Source organism: Sinocyclocheilus grahami, unplaced genomic scaffold (assembly GCF_001515645.1).
Source record: "Sinocyclocheilus grahami isolate Dianchi unplaced genomic scaffold, SAMN03320097.WGS_v1.1 scaffold1214.1, whole genome shotgun sequence".
Taxonomy (NCBI): Eukaryota; Metazoa; Chordata; class Actinopteri; order Cypriniformes; family Cyprinidae; genus Sinocyclocheilus; species Sinocyclocheilus grahami.
Window position 1 is genome coordinate 179,195 of NW_015506393.1, and position 26,469 is coordinate 205,663.

At 39.2% G+C, this 26,469-nt stretch overlaps 1 long non-coding RNA gene across 1 annotated transcript; it reads left to right on the forward strand.

Annotated features, from left to right (window-relative positions):
- The first annotated feature begins 782 nt into the window (after positions 1-782).
- On the forward strand, positions 783-15,352 carry LOC107568110 (uncharacterized). The gene is made up of 3 exons (XR_001606717.1): positions 783-792; positions 7,692-7,695; positions 15,268-15,352. It is a non-coding gene; the product is annotated as an uncharacterized lncRNA (long non-coding RNA).
- Positions 15,353-26,469: the final 11,117 nt, after the last annotated feature.

Genomic DNA, 26,469 nt, shown 5'->3' on the forward strand with positions numbered 1-26,469 from the left:
CTCCTCAGGGATTCCTCCTGTTTTAAGACACACTGGAGATGTTCTTATCATGGAAATCCTCTTATTTCCATTCTCAGCCTTTAATAGGAACTCTAATTTACAATATTCCCACTATTGCATTCCATAGAATTCCCCAGTATTGATTGACCATACAGCTCTTATCAGGTTGTGGGTGTGTGCTTATGCATGTAATTCATTCATGCTTACAAAATGAGCATGTCATGTTCAGGGTCAGAGAGATAAGGAGGAAAACAGACAGGAGGTGGCATACTGTGGGAACAGAGAATACGTCCTATGAATGGAGAAGTATATGGTGGTTTTACACCCAGCAGGGGTCTGTGAATGTAGCACTCTAATGATCATCTGAGATAAAAGCAGCTTTTCTCACAGAGTACCTCATAGTATATAGTAAGGGGTCATTGATTGCATTTTTCTTTGATATTGGAAATTTTATACCCATTATTGGAGAGGTAATTAACTTGTGAAAGTGGGATTATTATGCTTTTAAACACAATTGCATGTTTAAAATATGACTCTGTTGGTGATTGATGATTTAAGTGCAGTGAAAATACGAGAGGGGATAGGTTTACATGCGGTGATCTAATTTTGACCACAAAATGGCCTGCTTGATATTTTTAGCCATTCAAATGGAATTGAAATATAAGCTGGTGGCAGTGCGAATATTAAAGGTATAGTTCACCCAAATATGAAGACTCTGCCATCATTTACTCACCCTCATTTGTTCCAAAGCTGTATGACTTTTTTTCTCTTGTGGGACCACTAAAGTGTTCTGTTACAGAAGCTGTCAAGTTATTTGTTACAGAAGCATTTAGGAAAGACAAATGTAAAACTGACTAGAAATTGTGGTAAGTCTTTATGAGAACAAATGAATTAAGACACCGTGCAGTGTTTGTGTCTATACATACTAGGGTCAGTGGTTCAAAGCTTTTTGTAAGAGCATCAGATGTGATGATACACTGGGGCTTTAATTAAAACTAAAGGTTTCTCCTTTACACTATGCATAGCAATTCTGCCCTTGAGCATCAGAAATTTGTGCAAGTTGCTCTGGGTTGCTACAATACAGATTTTTTTCTCTCTCTATAAGAACAGAATGAGCTGATGTACTGTAAGCAGCACACATTTCTTTCAGTGCCCATATTGGCATTTTCTATTTAGTAAATCTGACTGGATCCAGACAGTAGGTCAGTTTTTTAAGCAATCTGGAGCTATAGTAAGGTTCTGTGTTGACCATTTGGATGTAAATGTTTCCCTTCATGTAAAATTGGGTTTTAATTATGATCAAGTTCTAATAGTTCTCAGTATATCCTCAGCAACAACCATTTAACATCATCCATATAGTGCAGCAAGTGTGTGTGACATCTGCAGACCTGACTACATGGTTTAAAGAGCACTGTGTAATAGAGCATTCACTGTATAATGCAATTCTTTAGATTTTTTTTTCATCAAGAATGTAAGTTTCACTTTTTCTTATTTTCAGAATTAGAGATTTGCAAAACAACATAAATTACTATCCACTTGAACCTGATCTAGTAATGCGATATGACTAAACATTCTGGAAACCTGACTGGCTGATGGCACCGCAACAACGTACTCAATCCCAAGCCCGGGGGGGGGGGGGTGATGAATAAATTAACTATTACGGTATGGTAACTGATAGATAGTCAACAAGTACACTCTTAAAAATAAAGGTGCTTCAAAAGGTTCTTCACAGCGATGCCATAGAAGAACCATTTTTGGTTCCACAAAGAACCATTCAGTCAAAGGTTCTTTAAAGAACCATCTCTTTCTTACCTTTTTGTAATCTGAAGAACCTTTTTTCACCACAAAGAACCTTTTGTGAAACAGAAAGGTTCTTCAGATGTTAAAGGTTCTTTATGGAACCATTTAGACAAAAAGGTTCTTCTATGGCATTGTGCAGCACCTTTATTTTTAAGAGTGTAAACATTGTTGAGGTTAATAAAGGGATAGTCTACCAAAAAATTAAAATTCTGTGATCGACTCACTCTCATGTCATTCCAAAAACGTGTAAAACACAAAAGATATTTTGAAGAATGTTGGTAGCCAAAGAGTTTTGGTGCCCATTGATTTGCACTGAATGGACAAAAAAAAAAAAAATCTACCAAACACATCATACAAGTCATTCAGTTTTGTAACACCATGAGGGTGAGTAAATGATGACAGAATTGTCATTTTTGGGTGAACTATCTCTTTAATATGCACAAAGCTATCATAGAGACCTTCAGATTGTGCATAATAACGGGAACATTGCTCACAGCAGGTGATTTGAAGTCTCTCGCTGCTAATTTGATTGGATTTGTTTGTTTAGCACTATATTTTACGGTGCCAAGGACATGCCCTTTGCCATTATCATTGTGGGGAATTGCTTTTGTGTTCTTATTAGAAGCACAGCAGGCCTCAGTTGAGCTGCACCTCCATCGGTTACATCTGTCAGTCTGGTGTGCTGGGGATGACTGTTAGAGTAAACCGCTTATGTGAAATCTGGCCAGGTATGTGGTCAAGTTTTTATTTTATTAACCAAGGGCAAGTTTTTGACATCATCTGTGCTACAAAACAGGGATGAGTGCATATGTGAGAAATATGTATGCTCAAGTATGCCAAGTGAATGTTGTGGTTCATAGACCAAACTATGCAGAAATATAGCTTCTTTTGAACCATTCTGACACCATTAGGCTACAGCTGGATGGACCTGACTTGTGGATTGGCTTTTGTTAGAAAACAATGGAGGAAAAGATGGAGGAATCTAGGTTTCCTCAAATTGGGGGGCCCACACAGTTTTATAGCAATTACACATTATACTAAACATTTCTTTTTAAATTTCTAAAAGAGAATCTCTCCTCTGCAAGGTTTACTTTGGATGTGATTTGAATGTGATCACATTCATTGACTTGTGGTATGCTTCATTATTTTCTTTAATTGGATTTTTCATTAGAGCACAGAGCAATAAGGAAATGCAAGGCTGATGGGAGATTTGACAGCTGTGAGATGTGCATTGTCCTTAACATCACTGTAAGCCTAACCTAAGCCTAACTCAGGTATTATGGCTGTCACAAATCTTTAAGAAACATATATTTTTACAACGTCCCTACTCCAAGAACATACCTATTAGGGTTGTTACGATACCATAAACACGTTACGATACTTTACCAGCTGAAGTATACCATGAGAACTGAGAGATACTAGGTGTGTTCGACTTGAAGCAGCGCTGTGCAGAATGATCGTTATATGAAATCAAAGTACCGCGAGAGCGATTCGAAAGGATAAGGAGATGTCTGCTTTCTATAGCTCTCGCGTTACTTTGATGTCATAAACCGATCGTTCTGCTTTTCTGATGTAGTAAACTTGCTTGGTAGCTCACCTCATACAGCACTGCACTTGAGATGCAAAGTTTCGCATACAATTTGTGTGAAAAATGTCACGATTAAAAGATCTCAAAGACTAGAAGCTAGCTAAAATGGCATGGTTGCTTCAGCAAATTCGTTTCAACTTCATCAACATTTGCTTTGGTTAACACTATCAGTTACGTTATAGTAGGTGGTACTTTTTTTAAATGCAATATAGCATTAACCTTTTAGCACCATTCACCGGGCATTTTATTTCTGAACTGCTGCAAAACGTATAATAACCAACATAATTAAACAATGGCATATTCACATTCAACATTTTTTAATAAAACTGAACACTCACTAGACATTTCACTTTGGAAGTGTCACAAAATGTGCACAAAGCATATGTAATATAATTTTTCAGAAATGTCACCTCATGTAACTCTTTTTGCTTTACCATCTATAACCATGTTAAATGAAGGTATCCATCAAAAACATATGGACAGGATGAGCACAGATGGCATTACTTTTCTCTGCCTGCAGGCTTAGGTAAGCCTCACACTCGCATCTTAGCTCAAAATACGACTGGCTCCTCAGGGATTCCTCCTGTTTTAAGACACACTGGAGATGTTCTTATCATGGAAATCCTCTTATTTCCATTCTCAGCCTTTAATAGGAACTCTAATTTACAATATTCCCACTATTGCATTCCATAGAATTCCCCAGTATTGATTGACCATACAGCTCTTATCAGGTTGTGGGTGTGTGCTTATGCATGTAATTCATTCATGCTTACAAAATGAGCATGTCATGTTCAGGGTCAGAGAGATAAGGAGGAAAACAGACAGGAGGTGGCATACTGTGGGAACAGAGAATACGTCCTATGAATGGAGAAGTATATGGTGGTTTTACACCCAGCAGGGGTCTGTGAATGTAGCACTCTAATGATCATCTGAGATAAAAGCAGCTTTTCTCACAGAGTACCTCATAGTATATAGTAAGGGGTCATTGATTGCATTTTTCTTTGATATTGGAAATTTTATACCCATTATTGGAGAGGTAATTAACTTGTGAAAGTGGGATTATTATGCTTTTAAACACAATTGCATGTTTAAAATATGACTCTGTTGGTGATTGATGATTTAAGTGCAGTGAAAATACGAGAGGGGATAGGTTTACATGCGGTGATCTAATTTTGACCACAAAATGGCCTGCTTGATATTTTTAGCCATTCAAATGGAATTGAAATATAAGCTGGTGGCAGTGCGAATATTAAAGGTATAGTTCACCCAAATATGAAGACTCTGCCATCATTTACTCACCCTCATTTGTTCCAAAGCTGTATGACTTTTTTTCTCTTGTGGGACCACTAAAGTGTTCTGTTACAGAAGCTGTCAAGTTATTTGTTACAGAAGCATTTAGGAAAGACAAATGTAAAACTGACTAGAAATTGTGGTAAGTCTTTATGAGAACAAATGAATTAAGACACCGTGCAGTGTTTGTGTCTATACATACTAGGGTCAGTGGTTCAAAGCTTTTTGTAAGAGCATCAGATGTGATGATACACTGGGGCTTTAATTAAAACTAAAGGTTTCTCCTTTACACTATGCATAGCAATTCTGCCCTTGAGCATCAGAAATTTGTGCAAGTTGCTCTGGGTTGCTACAATACAGATTTTTTTCTCTCTCTATAAGAACAGAATGAGCTGATGTACTGTAAGCAGCACACATTTCTTTCAGTGCCCATATTGGCATTTTCTATTTAGTAAATCTGACTGGATCCAGACAGTAGGTCAGTTTTTTAAGCAATCTGGAGCTATAGTAAGGTTCTGTGTTGACCATTTGGATGTAAATGTTTCCCTTCATGTAAAATTGGGTTTTAATTATGATCAAGTTCTAATAGTTCTCAGTATATCCTCAGCAACAACCATTTTATAATCTATGGCTATTATTTTGCTTTGCTTATGTGCTGCTCGTGTATATTGTGAAACTGACCTAACATCCTTTCATTACTATGCAGGACCATATAGTCCTGGACCAAAATGTCAAAAGGCACATTTTATTATAGTTTATAATGTTTGAATGTCAAGGTTATGTTTCATCTTGCTTTACTGAGTGATTTATGCCTATTCCTGTTCAGCCAGTAGAAACTAAAAGGAACACTGGAGAGTCTGAACTTGTGTCTTTGGATACTAGGACTTGCATTCATCATGCTGCCAATTCAAAACTACACTTTTCAATACCAGTCACCTTCACTCTCAGCACTCTATCCCTCTTTAAGCTATTTTAATGAAACTGTAATTACAGAAATGTTTTAGGCTTTCTCTGTCATTTGCTTTGACTATATTATGATGTGTGTGTAACACTTTACTGTACAACATCTTTTTAAAAAATGCTCCTCGAGTTCTCTCCACCGCTGGAAAGCTGCTCCAATATTTACGTGGTCCTACGTGGTCTTGCCTGATTGTAACTCTACATTTTAATGTTTTGTTCCTCCGAAATTTCCCTCTTTTTTTTTCTGCCGTCTCTCACTATCTATAGTCGATCAGCTAATATATGTCCTGTGCATTCACTGAGCACTCTCTTCTCCCTATCATTACTAGACACGCCCCTTTATGCTGATTGGCTGCGAGTTTGTTTTGGGACTCGGTCCGACACACTGCTCAAAAGTTTTTCAAAAATCGCTTAGTGCACCTTTAAATGCACATATTAAAAAATAAAGTTATATAATTATATTAATATAATTACATATATCAAGAATATTATTTTATGATGTAAAATAAATACTTTATATGTATGGATATTAAAAAAGTATCCTAGGGTTGCTCAATCTTACATCAAAGGTCAAATATTTGTTTGTATTATTTTTATTGTTATTATTTTACAAAACCATCAGGGTCTAAAGGGATATCCCAAAGGTTTGTTTTTTTGTTTGTTTTTTTGTAGTAACATGGCAATAAAATAAAATGTCTTCATATTCCTAATGCCACATTGATATACAGTGGGGAAAAAAAGTATTTAGTCAGCCACCAGTTGTGCAAGTTCTCCCACTTAAAAAGATGAGAGAGGCCTGTAATTTTCATCATAGGTATACCTCAACTATGAGAGACAAAATGAGAAACAAAATCCAGAAAATCACATTGTAGGATTTTTAAAGAATTTATTTGCAAATTATGGTGGAAAATAAGTATTTGGTCAATAACAAAATTTCATCTCAATACTTTGTTATATACCCTTTGTTGGCAATGACAGAGGTCAAACGTTTTCTGTAAGTCTTCACACACTGTTGCTGGGGGTGAGATCTTGCGTGGAGCCCCAGATCGAGGGAGAATATCAGTCGTCTTGTATATCTTCCATTTTCTAATAATTGCTCCCACAGTTGATTCATAGAAGAGATGTTGTGTAATTGTATCATTCATATATTTTTGAATATATTAAATCTCATACTCGGTTATCTTTCAGGAGGCATAAGAACATTGGTGTTTTGATTACCGCTACTTGACAAAAGCAAAGGGTAACTGCACTCTCACTAAAAGTAAAAAAAGGTGTGCATTTGCTTCATTGCAAGATTTAAGGAATTGGTTGCTTCTACTCAAAAACACATTGCAAAAAATTAATGTTGCAAATTGATGATAGTTTGCAGTGAGTGAATTTGAACCTAGACACAATTCAAATATATATCGGTATGGATCCTTAAATGTAAAATACGCATCTCTACAAACACATTTTACTATGTCAAAAGATGTAGGAGTACTTGTGAAAAAGCTTAGAAGAAAAAAAAAACCATAGAAACTTTGTTTACCTTCTTGCTTCTCCTATCTTTTCTGTTTGTGATTTTTGATGCTTCGAATCACTGTAATCAATAAATCAATGGACTGAAAACCATTACTTCGAATTATAGCCAACCCCCCATCTCTGGGAATAAGCTGACACAATCATGAAAGCAGCCTTCATTACAGCCTACTGACTAAACTACCAAGGAGTTGAGCTGGTGAAAAACTCACTAGACAAACCGTAGCATAACCACATTGCACTGAAAGAGAAAGAGAGCAAAAGCAATAGTGAAAGTTGTGATTTAAAGTGAAATATATCCTGAGCTAATAGGATTAGAGCGACAAGAGGATGTTATTAAAATCTGGACACTGGAAGAGATATTGAAAGAAAGGTTGAACGGATGTGATTTCACAGTCCTTTTTAAAAGTACTACATGGTTTATCTTAAGTAGTTTTTCAAGAGCATTTTCATGTATTTTGTGGAAATCTCAAGTTTTGCAGGTGAAAGGAAACTGACACATGCTGCACTTCTTAGACTGTCCTCTGGGTGGCAGTGTGGTACAGCACTTCACATCAGGTTTCATCCGTGTGGCTCTGGCGTCTGTGATGCTGGCATTACCGCCTTCCCCAAATACACATCCCGTTTCTCCACCACATCACAGATCTTGGAGAAATTAATCATTGAAATGCATTGTAAAACCCATGATTGAACAAAATGGCTCAACCCAATATTATTGTATCATGTGTCAGCCTATTTCCTGCCAGTACAACACTCTCTGAAGCGACGGTCCAAGGATCCTCTCTTGAGTACAGAATCTCTCCTACCTTTCTCAGCCATAATACAATGCAGCGTCTGTAGTCCGAATGAGCCTTTTGGAAAGAGCACGGCCAGGAACTGCCAGAAACACACACTTTCCCTCTCTCTCTCGTTCTCTCTGTGTCCTTCTCACTTCCTCTCTCCATCCAGTTCTCCCTCTCTCACACACTCATTTGCCCACACACATGTACAGCAGGTCATTAGTATGCTTGTTGGTCGCCTCTCTTCATCAGAAGTGTAACCAAGCTTTATTGAAAAACAAGCCAATCAGTAAGGATGCTGTAATTTGGAATTAGGTATTTTTGGACATGACTGTCAGCTCACATTCTCATTTTCTTGCATAATACTTCTTGTGGACAATGAATACTAGTTCAAGACCCCCTTTATGTGGATGGTAGAGAAGAGAAACTGAATGTAAGTAGCGTGCATCTGCATTGTTTATTATATAGAAGGCTGGTGTAACAAAAAGTATGAAATCTGACAGCGGATCATAAATGTTGCTGTCTGATTAGTGTTTGCTATAAGCATCACTGCTGCTGTTGCTCATACTTGTAGCTAATCTCCAACCCCAAATATTAAACTTTAGTCCATACTGTAATCTCCAACCCAAAATATTAAACTTTGGTCTGTACTTACTGCACCATTTGCACTACAGTCCTAAATCGTAATATTTTTCTGACTTGAGCCGTTGTTTTGTCCGTTGTTTGGTGATTTTACAAAGTTGGAATAGTCACGTGAACAGGGATTTTGCCAAAAATATCCCCATGCAGATTTTGCATTGGGTTCTTCACACAAGCTATTCACGCAAATTATTTAAAACAAAAACTCTATAAAACTTCGTAGTAACGATCTGTGACAACTACCAACTGCCTAGCAAGACGATAGTAACCAACCCTAGCAACCACATAACAACCGCCTAGTAATGATCTAGCAACCACCCAGGTTACCATGGTAACTTCCTAGCAACCACCCAGGCTATCCTAGCAACACCATAGCAACCACCCAGAACACCCTAGCAACCGTGTAGCAACACCCAAACAACCACCCAGAATAGCTTAGCAACCATGTAGCAACACCCTAATAACCATCCAGAACACCCTAGCAATGCCCTAGCAACTACCCAGAACACCTTAGCAACCACCTAGAAACACCCTAGCAATCGAGTGCCGAGTTTTGCTACTGCAAGCACCACTCGCAATTTCTTCAGAAAATGTACATAGTTATTACTGTTATTATTATTTTAAATTTGGGTTTTAAAGTGGATGACTGTTCCATGTATAATGTAATTCAGCCAAATTTAACTGTTTATTATTTATGTAATTAATTATGAGTGACCCCTGCTGGTGTTATGTTGCATCATTCACCTTTAATTTTGAAGCTACACACTTCCCCCATCAAAGAAACTCTTCTCATACATGAGATACGTTCTTGTGCGCATGTCTGTGTGGACTCCCACAGTTTCCAAAGTGCAGATGGAATATTACTGTATTTATTTGTTTTCAATTTCTGGTATGGTACTGTATGTACATCAGTTTACACTGTAATGATGCATGCAAACTCACGCTGTCACAAATTGCTCTGTTTTAAAGTAAAAGTCAGCAAACAGACATTTTCTCATGTTATTCTCTGTTTTAATTTGAGCTTTATAAGATGAAGCATGTTACAACTAGGAACATTTTCTTGCTATTTACTGTAACTGTCAGGAGCAGTGTGAAGTTACCTGTTGCTTCAAACGCTCCCCTATCATTCCGATCCCCAAAAAAGCCAAAATCACTGGACTTAATGATTACAGACCTGTCGCTCTCACGTCTGTAGTCAGGAAGTGGTTTGAGAGACTGGTGTTGGCTTACCTGAAGGACATCACTGGACCCTTGCTGGATCCTCTTCAGTTTGTGTACAGAGCAAACAGGTCTGTGGATGATGCAGTCAATTTCGGACTGCATTATATTCTGCAACATCTTGATAGACCTAGGACTTACACAAGGATCTTGTTTGTACACGTCAGTTCGGCCTTTAATACCGTTATGCCTGATCTTCTCTCAGCCAAACTGACCCAGCTCTCTGTGCCCTCCCCAATCTGGCAGTGGATCACCAGCTTCCTGACAGACATGCAGCAGCTAGTGAGGCTGGGGAAACTCACATCCAGTATCCTCACGATCAGCACTTGCAAGTTTGTGTACAGAGCAAACAGGTCTGTGGATGATGCAGTCAATTTCGGACTGCATTATATTCTGCAACATCTTGATAGACCTAGGACTTATACAAGGATCTTGTTTGTACACGTCAGTTCGGCCTTTAATACCGTTATGCCTGATCTTCTCTCAGCCAAACTGACCCAGCTCTCTGTGCCCTCCCCAATCTGGCAGTGGATCACCAGCTTCCTGACAGACATGCAGCAGCTAGTGAGGCTGGGGAAACTCACATCCAGTATCCTCACGATCAGCACTTGCACCCCTCAGGGATGTGTGCTCTTCCCACTGCTTTTCTCCCTGTATATGAACGAATGCACTGCAAAAGACCCCTCTGTCAAGCTCCTGAAATTTGCAGATGACACTACAGTCATCTGCCTCATAGACAACAGGTCTGGTGCAGTCACAACAACCTGGAGAGGAACACGCTCAAAATAGTGGAGATGATCATGGACTTCAAGGCAAGGCAAGTTTATTTATATAGCACATTTCATACACAATGGTAATTCAAAGTGCTTTACATAAAAGGAAGTAAAATAATCATTACAAAAATCACAACAATAAAACAGGGAACTTAAAAACTTTTTTAATTATTTAGAAATTGATTTTAAATGAATTTAAAACAGTTAAAAATAGAAAATTATTATACATAAAATACAGTGCAATCAGTTTGGACGTAGCACAATGCTCATTCAATAAATGCACAGCTAAACAGATGAGTTTTGAGTCTTCATTTAAATTTGGCTAATGTTTTTGCACATCTGATCTCTTCTGGAAGCTGATTCTAACTGCGGGTGGCATAAAAGCGGACTCCCCTTGTTTTGTGTGAACCCTTGGTATTTCTAACTGACTCGATCCTAATGATCTGAGTGGTCTGTTAGGTTTATATTCAGTGAGCATATCTGCAATGTATTTATGTATTGATTTATCAACAAGTAAAAGTACTTTAAAATCAATCATAAATATAACTGGAAGCCAGTGTAAAGACCCGAGGCCTGGTGTGATATGCTCAGATTTTCTGGTTCTTGTCAGAATTCTGGCAGCAGCGTTCTGGATGAACTGGAGCTGTATAATGGTCTTCTTTGGAAGGCCGTTGAGGAGACCATTACAATAGTCCACCCTGCTGGTGATAAAGGCATGAACAAGTTTCTCTAAGTCTTGACTGGAAACAAAACATATAACTCTTGCAATGTTTTTGAGATGATAGTATGCTGATTTAGTTACTGCTTTGACATGACTACTGAAACTAAGGTCTGTCTCCAGGATCACACCAAGATTCTTTACTTGATTTTTAGTTGTTTGAGTTGTCATGAAGGCTGTCTTTATAGATGCTATAGTGAATTTCCAGTTTTGTCTTCCGCCACATCTGCTCAGCTTTTCTGCATTGCCTTTTCATACTCTGTACTGCTGTTGATTTACTCCAAGGTGATTTTTGCCTGCCAGTCTTCTTATTGACTTTTACAGGAGCAATATCATCAATAACATTCTTAACTTTTGAGTTAAAGGAATCAAGGAGAAGATCAACAGAGTCTGCAGAAGTGCTTGGTGTTAAAGATATAGCCTCCATAAAAAGCACACTAGTGTTTTCGTTAATGCATCTCTTTCTGACAGAGACAGATCTAGATTCAGTGGTAACAGAGATCAGTATATCAAACAAAATACAGAAGTGATCAGATAGTGCTACACCCTTAATAACAATGGATGAAATGTTTAGACCTCTACTGATGATTAAATCTAGAGTGTGTCCATGTGCATGTGTGTGGGTTCATGCACATGCTGAATCAGGTCAAAAGTGTTAAAACATTTTATAATTTCTTTTGAAGTTTTGATTTCTGCATTATCTATGTGAATATTAAAATCCCCTGCAATAGCAAAACAGCCAAACTCTGAGGAAATCATTGATAACAGTTCTGTGAACTCTTCAACAAAGGCTGGAGAGTATTTTGGAGGCCTGTAAATAATTATAAACAGAATGCGTGGAGCACCTTTCAGCACAATACCTAGATAAGGACAAGTACTGACCAAATGACACTTGCTTGCATTGATAGACATCTTTAAATAGAGCAGCTACACCTCCACCTCTCCTAACAGTCCTGCAGACACTTATAAAATTAAAGTTAGGAGGGGCTGTTTCATTGAGGACTGTTGCACTGCAGCTGTCTTCTAGCCATGTTTCATTTAGAAACATAAAATCAATGTTGTTTGTGGTTATTAAGTCATTGATCAGAACTGATTTACTTTTTTAGTGAGCGAATGTTTAAAAATGCTAACTTGATGGCATTACTTTGTGTCTCAGCAATCTTAGTTTGATGCATAATAGGCCGCAGATTAGATGCATCAGCCGTATGGCTTGAGAAGGCCTTAGACTTTCTATAAACATGTTTACATGTTCTGTAAACATTTGTGAATGTTGCTGCTATCATAGCGGGGACCCGACACATATCACTGAAAGCTGTTATCAGTTGTTTTTGGTTCACCTAGAGTAAATGGAGGAGGGTTTGGGCCCTGGCGTTGTGGCAGAGGCCGGAGAGCTATCACAGGAAGAGGAGGACGAGCTGGGCCCACAGGCTTCAGTGGTAGTGGGGCCCGCCATTTTTTTGTTGATATCTTGCAGCGAAAGAGTGGGAGAGTTTGGTCCTAGTATACAACAGTTCCTCCATTTTCTGTGAGAAGCTTAGAAGTGGAGATGCTGGAGAGAGGGATAATGTGTCTGGTGAGCGGGGCTCTGGCTCTGGCTCTGGTGTTTCCGGTGGCTGAAATATGTTGTTCTGGCTTTCCAGGCTGTTTTCCAGAAAGTCGTCCTTAGGTGCTGAGTCTTGGAGTTTTTTCTAATGCGTCACAGTCCGTCTGTGATGAGCTCTGTGGGCGGGGCTCAGCCGGGATAGTTTCCATGAGCAGTGCTTGTTGTGGCTGCGCTGTGTTATCAGTGTCCTTGTGGAATGTGTCAACCACATGATGACTCGGAAACTGATATGAAGTCCTGTGGTCACTCATACTCTGTCCAGGTGTGTGTGTGCCAATCAGGTTGAGTGGTTTGGCACACACTACTGAAGGATGATGGAGGGAGAAGTAGATATTGTCCTTTAAAACTCTTGCACCAAGTTTGTTTGGATGGAGGCCATCCAGTTTAAACTGTTGTCTATGGCCCCAGAAAAGATTGAAGTTGTCAATGAAGTTCACTCCTTTTATACTGCAAGTTCTTTGAAGCCATGTGTTCAGCCCAAGCAATCGTGAAAACATGTTAGCTCCCCTTGCTGGGAGTGGTCCACTGATGAACGACTGAACTTAAAGACTTTGAAGTGCTTCGAAGAGCTCACTGAAATTCTTTTTAAGGAGTTGTGACTTCTCTTTCCGAATATCATTCTTCACATGGATGATGATTCGATTTGCAGTCTTGTGCTTCATTAGAATTTTCTGAAGTTCCTTGTTCACATCAGAGATGGTTGCTTGAGGTAAGCAGCATGTAGTTGTAGTCCTGGTACTAATGTTTCTGACAATAGAGTCACCCACTTTCAGAGTCCTGGGCTGGGCTGCGCTCTGAGCTGAATGCCGCGGTCTGCTCGACCTTGAGCGCCTGTTAGTAGCGATGTTAGCTGCTGGCTGATCCGATCCATGTTCAATCACATTTGTTAAATGAACCCACATTCATTAAAACTTCAAATCTGTTTTCAAGATGTATAGGAGGTGGTAGAATACCAGTGTTTGCAAGCCTTGTCATAGCCGTATCTGGGGTAGAGGATGCTACCGCAGCAATACGAGATACTCATGACAATCTGACAATCTGATGTCTCTACTGCCTTTGGGTCTCGCTCCCTGTTTGTGACATCGCGATGTTAGCTGCTGGCTGATCCGATCCATGTTTAACCGCATTTGTTAAATGAACCCACATTCATTAAAACTTCAAATCTGTTTTCAAGATGTATAGGAGGTGGTAGAATACCAGTGTTTGCAAGCCTTGTCATAGCCGTATCTGGGGTAGAGGATGCTACCGCAGCAATACGAGATACTCATGACAATCTGACAATCTGATGTCTCTACTGCCTTTGGGTCTCGCTCCCTGTTTGTGACATCGATTAGTGTGTCGATCAATTTCGGCTTGTTCCTCTACACTTGGTATAAACTGTTGAGATTCACTAGATTCATGGGACTCACCGGCTGTATGCTGAGGGGGTCCGTGATGACAATCTGCTGTGTGTTCCACCTGTTTTGGAAGTCCAGCAAGTAACTTTGTTTCAAGAACAGCAATTCTTTGTAAAAGTTTATGGTAGTTCATGCAGCAAGTAGAATTCCACAAGAGGCATTTTCTTTTTCGTCTGTTTGAATGTAGACAACTGTTTTCCCATCTCCGGAATGCAAGCTGCTGGCAGTGGGAGACAAGGAGTCTTCTTTTTCATAGTATTATTCCAGTCCCGAAAAGTTTTTAGTTTTAGTATTTCTGCCAAAAATGTGTTGTTTGAGCACTGTGCTGATCTGCTGGAGATAGAATCTTAGATAAATCCAAGAAAAGTACATAAACAGAGAGCAAGGCGTGGAGCAGTAAGCAAGAACGTCCGAACAGTAGCAAAGCCGGAAGCGCCACATCCCCGAAAAGTTGTGGGGATATGGCGAAACCACCACTGCAATCTTCCCACTCATCATGATGGACAGCACCCTGACTGCAGTAGAGTCATTCAGGTTCCTAGGCACCACCATCTCTCAGGACCTGAAGTGGGACACTCACATAGACTCTATTGTAAACAAAGGCCCAGCAAAGGCTGTACTTTCTTTGCCAGCTGAGGAAGTTTAACCTGCCACAGGACAGGAGCTGCTGAAACAGTTCTACTCTGCCATCGAGTCTGTCCTGTGTTCATCCATAACTGTCTGGTTTGGTTCAGCTACCCAAATCAGACATCAAGAGACTACAACGGACGGTCAGGACTGCTGAGAAGATTATTGGCTCCCCCCGTCCAACCTCCAAGAACTTTACACCTCTAGAGTGAGGAAAAGGGCTAAGAAAATCACTTTGGACCCCACACACCCAGCACACTCTCTTTCATATGTTGCCCTTTGGTCGTCGTTACAGAGCACCGGCCACCAGAACAGCCAGGCACAAGACATTTTTTTCCCCCTGCAGGCTATATTCAGCCTGAACAATTAAAACTTTCATAACTATACATTGTCCATTATAACTGACACATTTATACATAGCATCTGAAAATTTTACATTTGTAAATAACATATCTGACCATTCACTAAAACAATTATGTTTTTTCTCTATATTTCTACTTCTGTATTATATTACATTATTTAATTTTCTGTTTTTCTTATATTAGTGTTGTATTTCATTCATTCTTCATACTGTGTAATATATGTCTGCACTATCATGTATGTTTGCACAATGTCTGTATTTCTGCACTGGAAACTCCTGTCGCCAAGGCAAATTCCTTGTGTGTAAACATACTTGGCAATAAAGCTCTTTCTGACTTCTGAGCTATTTTTAGCGGAAGGATAGCATTTAATGAATTTAATTTTAAAAAAGTATATCAATACGTAAATTGAACCAATAAGTCACAGCTGAAGGGATTGCAGGCACTCCACTTTGCTCTTTAGCTGTAACTTATTCACAATAAGTGCAACAAATAGCATGGCCGCTCATACCTTATTGCTTACATAAATGACAATAACATTAATATTATCCATGAACAACAACAAAGTAACAGCATTCTTTGATCTAATGGCAGCTACACTATAGCTAGTCACTTGAATTTCTCAGCTTTGGTGACTATATCGTACATTATGCCTTACTTCACCTAACTATAGGTTTATACGTCTATATATGTTAATAGCTGCCAAGCATTGATATCGATTTTACTGAGTGTGCTAGTCACAGGTAGTGAAGGGTTAAGAAGGCCGACTGTTCAAATGACAGGGTTTTAGCATGCTGAGAGTGTGTTTTGCTTTAACATGCTGTTAGACTGTCAGCAAAGTTTAATCTCTAAATTCATCCCCTTTAAAGCGCCGCCACTACAGCCATCAACACACTGCTTGTGCATGTAACAAATTCTCCACACTCAGTAATAAATTTCAAGACAGTTACTGTCAGTCTCTCAGATCACATGCTGTGAGCAATGTTCCCGTTTTCATGCATAATACATTGATCTCCATTTTTTTGTGAGAATTGTGATAGTTTTGTGCAATAAAGGTTATAGATTGTTATCTGGTTTGTTTGTTGAATACCTGCTAGTTGAAGAGCCATGCAATCTGCATTGCATCTTTAAATTCTGGTCAATATACATGTTCAGAGAGACATTTTTGGCTCTTACATTGTGTTTCTCCTATTGAGCATTGCTTATCTTGAGACCACTGTGTTGTGTTCATGCAAGGATGTGTTTTATGTGAACGCACCCTAAGAATCTGATTACAGGGCTTACTTAAAGTAATAATTCACCCAAAAATGAAAGTTTACTCACCCTCAGGCCATCCACAATGTAAAAGAGTTTGTTTCTTCATGGGAACATATTTGGAGAAATATAGCATTACATCACTTGCTCACCAGTGGATCTTCTGCACTGAATGGGTGCCGTCAGCTGATAAAAACATCACAATAATCCACACTACTCCAGTCCATCAATTAAGAAACAAATCCATCAAGGCAGTTTAACTTAGAACCATCGCTTCTGGCCGAAATACAAGTCCATAATCCATAATAACACTTCCTCCAGTGAAAAAGTCCATGTTTGTTTAGAACGATTTTGGACTATTTTCACTTGCACACCATGCTTCAACTGCGCATCCACGCAATCTCAGAAGTTAAAAATGTCTTGATGAATTTGTTTATTACAAACACACAGCTTTCCACTTCACAAAATGTTGAACACACACAGCATTTCACTTCAAGATGTTTGGTAGACTGGAGTCGTATCAGTTACTTGTGGATTGTTGTGATGCTTTTATCTGTTAATGAGCAAATTAAGTAATGCTACATTTCTGCAGATCTGTTCCAAAGAAGAAACAATCTCATCTACATATTGAGGGTGAGTACATTTTCAGCTAATTTTTATTTTTAGGTGAACTATTCCATTAAGACCAAGTAGTTTGTATTTCTGTACTTTTTGGTCTGTCTGTATATTTATTTATTTAATTTCTTTTTGTATTTAATTATGATACACTTCTCTCGTCTTCTTGGAGCAAACACCATATGTTACATTGTTTTAAAATGTAAGATTCTTTTTTTGGTCTGTTTAGTCTGTTCCCTGTATTTATTTATTATCTTTTATTTTACCAGGAATTATCCCATTGAGATATAAATCTCTTCTACCAGGGAGTCCTGGCCAAAATGGCAGCACAGAAAGTTTCACATACAGATTAGACACACATAAAAAAAAATTATATATATATCATCCAACATCATATTAAAAATTACATAAAACATTCACAAATTTCTTCCAGGTAGAACTCCAAAAGATTTCTACAAATATTTAGAGATGGAATTGTTTCTAACATCATAACACTCTGCATTTCATTCCATAGCCTAGGACCATAGGAGGAAAAGACAGTTTTGCCAAATTCAGAGCGTACTCTAGGAACAGTCAAATGTAATTTGTAAGAGTTTCTAGTGCTATAATTACAAGTATAATATAATAAAAGATTATAAATATAAATTGGCAGTTTACCTAATAATGCCTTTTTCATTCCATAGCCTAGGACCATAGGAGGAAAAGACAGTTTTGCCAAATTCAGAGCGTACTCTAGGAACAGTCAAATGTAATTTGTAAGAGTTTCTAGTGCTATAATTACAAGTATAATATAATAAAAGATTATAAATATAAATTGGCAGTTTACCTAATAATGCCTTGGCAGTAAATAATAACATATGCATTTTTCTCCTTTGGTACAAGGATGACCAACCAACTATTTTGTACAAAGTACAGTGATGGGAACGTGAAGATGAATTTGTCACAAATCGTATTGCAGCATGATATATACTATCCAACTTCCTTAATAAGGACAAGTTTGCATGTATATAAACCACATCACCATAGTCCAACACTGAAAAGAAACAACTTTGGATAATTCTTTTTTTTTTGCTTCAAAAGGAAAGCATTTCTTAATACAAAAACGAAAACCCAATTTAGGTCTGAGCTTTTTTAGAAGATTTTCAATATGAATATTAAACCCCAACCGTTCATCAAGCCATAAGCCCAAGTTTGTATAACTATTTACTCTTTCAATACAGTTCCCTTCCAGGGTTAGAATAGGTGAAACCGTTATTTTGGTACGACTACGAGTAAAGACCATATATTTAGTTTTGTTTGGATTTAAAACCAATTTCAGTTTTAACAATGAAAAATTGCAGTGAACAAAGAGAATCTTGTAACAGCTCTATGGCTTGATTCATAGACTGTGCAACTGTATAAATGATTGTATGTGTTGCTCATCTTCAAAATTCATTATTTTATATAATGTTTAAATATAACATACATTTGTTTTTGTTTACTGAATGGCATACATAAACTTCATATGATTTTTTTGTAACTTGTGTTTTTGTTTTTAATCTTCACTTGCATTAATTCACTTGCATTTCCTCATTTCAATACTGTCCTGGGCCCTGTAGTGAAGGGGCCCCACTGAAATCCTCCTTGTAATAACCTATTTAATAGGCCCAGAGGCGAGGGGAAACATCCATGAATATTATGGTTCCAGGCTCTGTTTCAAACATGGTTCATACAGTCAGATATTAGTCAGAACTATTTGTTTTATAATTCATCTTAAAATTAATGTTTCTCAAAATTTGTATACTTGTTATTTTCATCAGTTCATTGTTGAATGTGAGAAACTCCCCTACATTATCATTAATATAACTAATGATGATAGATTATCACCATCCACACCAAAGGAGAACATCATCTGTGTGCTTACGGCTCCTCTTTGTAAGAAAGCTTCAAATGGAAGTCATGTTTTTGTGATGGTGGGCGGTATTGTGTGTGTTTTCATCTCTCTCTCACACACACACACACAGAGAACTGACTCCTTACGGTTACACACGATGGCTTCCTAGAATGACAGAACCCATTCTACCATCTATTCCCTTTCATTAGGTACCATAATGAGATACACCCTTTGAGATGCATTACAAGACTCCTCCACCTCACATCGTCTCTTCTGTTTTCCTCTCCTCTTACCTCTCCCTCCTCATTCATGTCACGTATTCAATTACTCCAGACTTTATTGCATACTTATATGTGGTTTTAAAGGGCAAACAGACACTTGTTACAAAAAAGGAAATCTATTTTTAACTAATCTTGTAGTGGGCGTCCTGGGGTTTGATTTGTTTATTCATTTGAGTGACTCTGTTTCTGCTCTGAAAGTGATTTGCAATGTCCCAACATGACCAGTTACAGGACACACAATTGGGGCTTGACTTCATCATGCCTGATCCTCAATGCACAGAGAACTGACTCCTTACGGTTACACACGATGGCTTCCTAGAATGACAGAACCCATTCTACCATCTATTCCCTTTCATTAGGTACCATAACGAGATACACCCTTTGAGATGCATTACAAGACTCCTCCACCTCACATCGTCTCTTCTGTTTTCCTCTCCTCTTACCTCTCCCTCCTCATTCATGTCACGTATTCAATTACTCCAGACTTTATTGCATACTTATATGTGGTTTTAAAGGGCAAACAGACACTTGTTACAAAAAAGGAAATCTATTTTTAACTAATCTTGTAGTGGGCGTCCTGGGGTTTGATTTGTTTATTCATTTGAGTGACTCTGTTTCTGCTCTGAAAGTGATTTGCAATGTCCCAACATGACCAGTTACAGGACACACAATTGGGGCTTGACTTCATCATGCCTGATCCTCAATGATTCACTCGGGGAAATACCCATTATGAGGATGTATTCAAAGAGACAGCAGGAGAGTCTCATTAAAAGACCTTAAAAGCGACCTGCCAGATTACATAACATGCTGGATGTCAACATGGTAAACACAGTTAATTAGTCATAAGAAAGGTAGTACAGTAACAAATTAATAGTGTGTGAAATTAAATTATTGATTAGTTATTTTCACACATTGTTAATTGTTATATTTTCTCCTTCTAAAAGTTTAATTCATTGGTGTTCCTGTTGGGTAGTTTTACGTTTCTTTTTCGATACTTTTAAAAATGTTTTATTTGTGTGTATTTACTTTTTAATTTCTTATTTATTACTTATTTCTATGCATTTATTTCTTTTTTGTATTTGTAAATGTTTACTTACACATATAATTTTTTTTTAATTTATGTATTTTTTTAATTTATTCATTTATTAATTATTCTTATCCATTCATTCATTCATTCAGTTATTTTGAGACACTTTTCATGTCTCTGAGAGAACATCATGCAGACAATAAGCAGTTAGTGCAAATTATTTTTAAATCTTTTTTTTGTTCTGTTTAGTCTGCCTTGTATTTGTTGCTCATCTTCAAAATTCTTCCACTTTATATTAGAGCCCGACCGATATATCGTTTAGCCGATATGAGCCTGTCGCCGATATATCGGTATCGGCGAATATGCCGGCGATATGAATTTTTTTTTTACAGAACATATAACGCAGATAAAATGCTTGACATGGTGTAATTACTTAGTTTGTCCAGCAGAGCACGCTCCATTGTTTGCTACTGGCGACCTGGATGAAACGCTTTAAAGCATAAGTCTATGGAAACCATTGAAATTTTGAACGGCCATATCTCCGTAAAGGCGCGACAAATCCGCACCAAATTCGGGGGATCCCTTCAGAGCTGAAGGGATCCCCCGAATTTGGTGGAGATCCGCCGGCGCATTTCTCAAGATAGTGACACCAGCCAACACTTTCACTTCAGTAAGGAGGTCTCTTGTTCAGGCAGCAGCATTCAAGCGTGGTCTTATTCAACCGTAAGTGCCCTGCGAAGTGGACTTCACATGATATTCCGCCATGATTCATTTGGAACATTCATTGACGTTATATTCAAAGGGCATTAAAGTGCGTGAGACGTGAATTTATATTTATTTACAGAGGTATATTATGTCACACTTCACACTTCTCTAGTAAGTGAGTGTGTGTGAAGACAGTAGCGCAAATCCGTGAATGAATGTTCCAAAGTGAAATAAACTTCAACAGAATAAAGTTAAATTGAATTGAATTAAAGTTGAATAAACTTCAACTTTACTGTTCAATGCATTGATGTCAGACTCATTTTGGATAATACAGTTTATTGTTAAATGTCCTGCCTCCATCATTACATCTTTGTCACGTCATTATAAGTGTTTGATCACCACATTTGAGTGATCATTGCAAAAAATGTGTTTATGTATATATTCTGTTTATGTATACACTGTATTCTATATAGGCCTATAGTACCAGTCAAATGTTTGGACACACGAATGGGAAAGTGTCCAAACTTTTGACTGGTACTGTACTATAATATACACAAAGAATATCGGCCGATATATCGATATCGGGTTTTTTTTACTCCCTAATATCGGTATCGGTATCGGGCCCAAAAAACCCATATCAATTGTGCCCTTCTTTTTATATAATGTTTATGTATAACATGCATTACACATTATTTGTTGTTGTGTAGCATTTGGACCAATCAGACACACCATTTTTCATTAGATTTAACAAATCAATTAATCATTAGATTAACAAATAGTCACAGACCCCTCATCCAATAAACATACTGGGTGCCAGGATGTCTGTGAATGACACCAGGCCCCTGGTTACCATGGCAACCAGGACCCCTCAGCCAGATCAGATAAACTTTTACGACCTAAAATTATGTAGAGAGAATCTTCCTCCTACTCGGTTCTCTCTAAAACAGACACATAATGCCCATAAAAAATTTACTCTTCTCTAATTAATTCATATGAAAACCTTTCTTTGAATGAACACACATATACTTCAGGTCATTGTGTATGTTGTTACTGTTCTTGTATGTTGTCTTTTGTCTTGTATATCGTCTTTTGTGTTGTATACGGTTTTATTCATACTTAAGAAAGAACCCTTGAATACTCGTTCATGTAATCTTACCATGTTTAGTATCTATGAATTTGTCTTCTGATGATCTAAACGAGAGTGTATATTATATGTTGGTACATAGGCAATATAAAACAGCTTTCTGTTGGTGAATGCGGCAAATTATATGACTAATTTGAACATGAGTGAAATCGGGTATGGAACTTGTTTCATGAAACTCCCAAAAGCATGGTTTCCTATTTGAAATGACTAGATTTCATCTGTGAAATTTCACCAAGCAATGGTAAAAGTGGCTGCACCATATAATAGCCATGTGATAAACAGACAGCTATTAATCGCTGTAACCCGGATCAGGAGTCAGTAAGTTGAACCGGATCAGTCGATTTCATGAACTAGGCAAATCATTCAGCATGATTTTGTGAACTTGGTATGAAGCCCCTAAAAGGACATGGTGATGGAAAAAATGAGATGGGAGTTAGACATTGAAACTTTTAATTAGCTCACAAAAACATTTGCATTCTCTAGCAAAAGTTCTGAACTTCCTCAAATTTGCATCTGCTCCAGGCCCAGTTCCAGGGTGTGCAAGCTTTAATGCATCATTTTTGGACATATATTTTTGTCCTGTCCATTTCTATGGTTATCACTATGTCAGTCATTGCAATTTTAAGAGTGAATCCCACATTTATATGCGGATGCGCAACATGTACGTGGCTGCTGGTCCTCTGAGTAGCATGAAAAACAAAACTTCTGAATGGATTATAAATAAATAGCCTATAAAGCACGTAAAGTGCTATAAACTGTCACTCATCTTAGTTCATTGCAATCTCACAAAGGTCCGTTATAAATCCATGAAGTAATAAATCCATCTCTTATTTACATCTTGTCTACATTTTGTTTGTTACAATGTGGTGATTCGTGAGCATGCAGAACTCAGCACTGGACAAAAACTCTGGCGTTTTGAGTGTTGAGTGGATTCTAACTTAAAGACTTTTGATTGGCCATTGCGTTCAAGAAACTGTAGCATTTGGACCAATCAGACACACCATTTTTCATTAGATTTAACAAATCAATTAATCATTAGATTAACAAATAGTCACAGACCCCTCATCCAATAAACATACTGGGTGCCAGGATGTCTGTGAATGACACCAGGCCCCTGGTTACCATGGCAACCAGGACCCCTCAGCCAGATCAGATAAACTTTTACGACCTAAAATTATGTAGAGAGAATCTTCCTCCTACTCGGTTCTCTCTAAAACAGACACATAATGCCCATAAAAAATTTACTCTTCTCTAATTAATTCATATGAAAACCTTTCTTTGAATGAACACACATATACTTCAGGTCATTGTGTATGTTGTTACTGTTCTTGTATGTTGTCTTTTGTCTTGTATATCGTCTTTTGTGTTGTATACGGTTTTATTCATACTTAAGAAAGAACCCTTGAATACTCGTTCATGTAATCTTACCATGTTTAGTATCTATGAATTTGTCTTCTGATAATCTAAATGAGAGTGTATATTATATGTTGGTGTTATGTTTTGCATCAACACCTAATCAAGTTCCATATGCAAATTACCATGCTCTTAAGACAAAGGGTCATAAAACTCCAGAGTATTTCCAACCTCCCGCTTGGAATTTCAGCCTTTCTCACTGGACAAGCCCATCCTGAGAGGCGTGAATCTTCTCAGACCTTAAAGGCCTCACATCAGTGACCCGCCGTCAGTCTGCGGTTCTGTTAGATTCTGAGAAGACGAGGATGTGAGCTAGAATGCTTCTGCAACCCTTAAGTCTGCACCAGACTTCGGCCTTGTCTTTACATTCACCAACGATCCTTGGATCTCAGCCTATGTCTCTCTTAGCTCTTCATCACCTTCATCTAAGAGAAAACTCTCCCGACCACGACAGAGTCAGAATAACATCTTTTTGGAGTTCATCACTCTTCAAATCCGGAAGAACGTGATCGCGACTCCTACACCACCGAACCTCCAAACCATCAAGACTTTTATCTGAGACTGCATCCAGACGCTTGTTCAAGGCCAAGGCAATGCAAGTATCGTATATTTAACTAAACGAAACAGAGGTTTAGTATAAGCTGTAGACCCCATTCTAAAACTGTGCTGATGGTTTTACTCAGGTGGTTCTGACAAGTTAATAAAACTTGTGCACAAATTACATGAGTTTCTTTATATACATTTCCCTTTTGAGCTAATTTGCTACAGTTTTTTAATGAATATTATGAATCAACATAGTATAAAATTTATGTTTGTGCTTAAGGATGCCTTCACGGTGCATCATGTAACTTTATGTTGCGTTTGTAGGGTTTGCAGAAGTGAAGCATGGCTGATGCTCTGTCATACAAGCACAAGTTAATACAATTTTAACATTGTCAATGAGAATTTTAAACAGCCCATTTGTGCTTTTCCAAAATCTGCTTGATTCCAACTCTTTCCACAGCCTCAAAACACATCATGCACGTTTGCATCCGTCAAACGCTCCATCAGAGCTTCCTCTAGTGTGCAAGCACCCTTATTGTCATTTTAGTGTGTTCACATCCAGTGTCTATTATGGTGCCACAGTCTCCATCATTAAAGGTATAGCATTGCTGGTGAATTCATCAGAATGAGATGGGAATGAATTTTGACTAAGTGTGGCATGACTCTTCTCCTCTTCATTAATTGAAGAGGCAGAGCTGCTGTGCGTTGGTGTTACGGTAAGAAAGAGAGTTGGCCACAAAGGGCTCACTGTCATGCACTCTAATGTGTGCTCTTAGTGCAAAAGTCTGGCTGAGTCACACCATCTCTGAAACGCACTTCATCTGTCTCGTTTGTCAGGATTGGACCTGTTTTGTCATGTGTTTCAGTTCCTGTTTTGCCTTATTTGGTCAAGTTCCTGTCCTCGTTTAGTTTGATTATGTTCCATTGATGTCACCTGTGTTCCCCTGATTGACCTGTGTTTAAAAGTCCTAGTCTGTTCAGTTTGTGTTTGTCAGGTCTGCTCGTTCTCTAATGTGTGTTGGCTCAAGCTCCCGTTGTGGATTATCTCCTGTGTTTCTTGATTAAAGACTGTTAAACATTTCCTTGTAACTCCTGCGTGTTCCCTGAACAGCGTAGCGTGACAGAAGACCTAACCTAAAAACAGTTACCTCTGTGTTTTCCCCTCCATTTGTTTTCTCGTTTTTCCCAGTATCTTTTTTTTCCATTGTGTTCCCTGGATGGATGCCCTTCTTCGACCCGAATACCTCCTCCTCCTGCTGGACCAGGGGAACAAAGCTCTCGAGGACCATACTAGACTGTTCCAGCTGCTAGCAAGCACCACCAGCTACCCGGATGACACGCTCTGTGCGTTCTACGACGCCAGTCTAAACATCGAGTGCAGAGTGCCATTGTCTGAAGATGGTACTCGAGAGGATTTCGGCGCACTTGTGGAGTAGATGTGGGCAAGAAACGGGTCACCTCTCACTGTAACTCCCGAGGATGATCTCGCCAGATCCACTCTGGACCCAGAGCCCAGCCCACCATCTCCCCGCTTTGCGGAGCTAAAGCCCGAGCCCACCGATGACGGAGAGCCAATTCCCGCTGTGATCAGCGAGCCAGCGCAAAGCCGAGCGACTGAGCAGAGGATCGCCCCGGACGTAGAGCTCAACTCGTCAGACCAGGTGCGAGAGCCGGCTACAATGCCTGCCACGAGGGAGAAAGCCGCGGATGGTGTGAGCGTGGAGAGGAGCTCCGCCCCCTGCTCCGCAGCTGAGGGTGAGCGGAGTATGGCGCGGCGAAAGTGCCAAACCGAAGAGGAGAGGGCTCCAGTCCCCGAATCCAGTCCAGAGCATCCTCCAGTGCCCACTCCTAGAAAGCACCCTCCAGTGCCCGTGCCTTGAAAGCGCCCTCAAGTGTCCACTCCTCCAGAGCGCCATCCTGTTCCCGTGTTCAGCCCAGAGGGGGCTCCCAATCCAGAGTTTATCTCTGAATGCCAGGAGGAGGCTCACTAATAGCTCCATCTTCCTCCCGCCAGCTCCATCTTGGTCCTCAGTCACTCTGGCTCCGCCGTGGATCTCCAGATCTCCGCCTCTGTCGCCAGAGCCCTTGGCTCCCCCCGGATCCTCGGCATCCCCCTGGCTCGTTGGCTCTCCGTCTCCGCCTCGGGCTCCTCCATCACCTGCTCTGCCGCCGTTGGTCGGCCCCCTGGAGTCGGCGGCCATTCCTCCTCCATGGCTCCTCCCTCTGTCGGCTCCACCGTGGGTCACCATCATGGCTGTGGCCTGGGTCCTGCTTGGCTTCTCCGGCTCCAAGCCCCTCCTGTCTCCTCCTAAACCTCCTCCTTAGTACCCCCCCCCCCCCCCTCC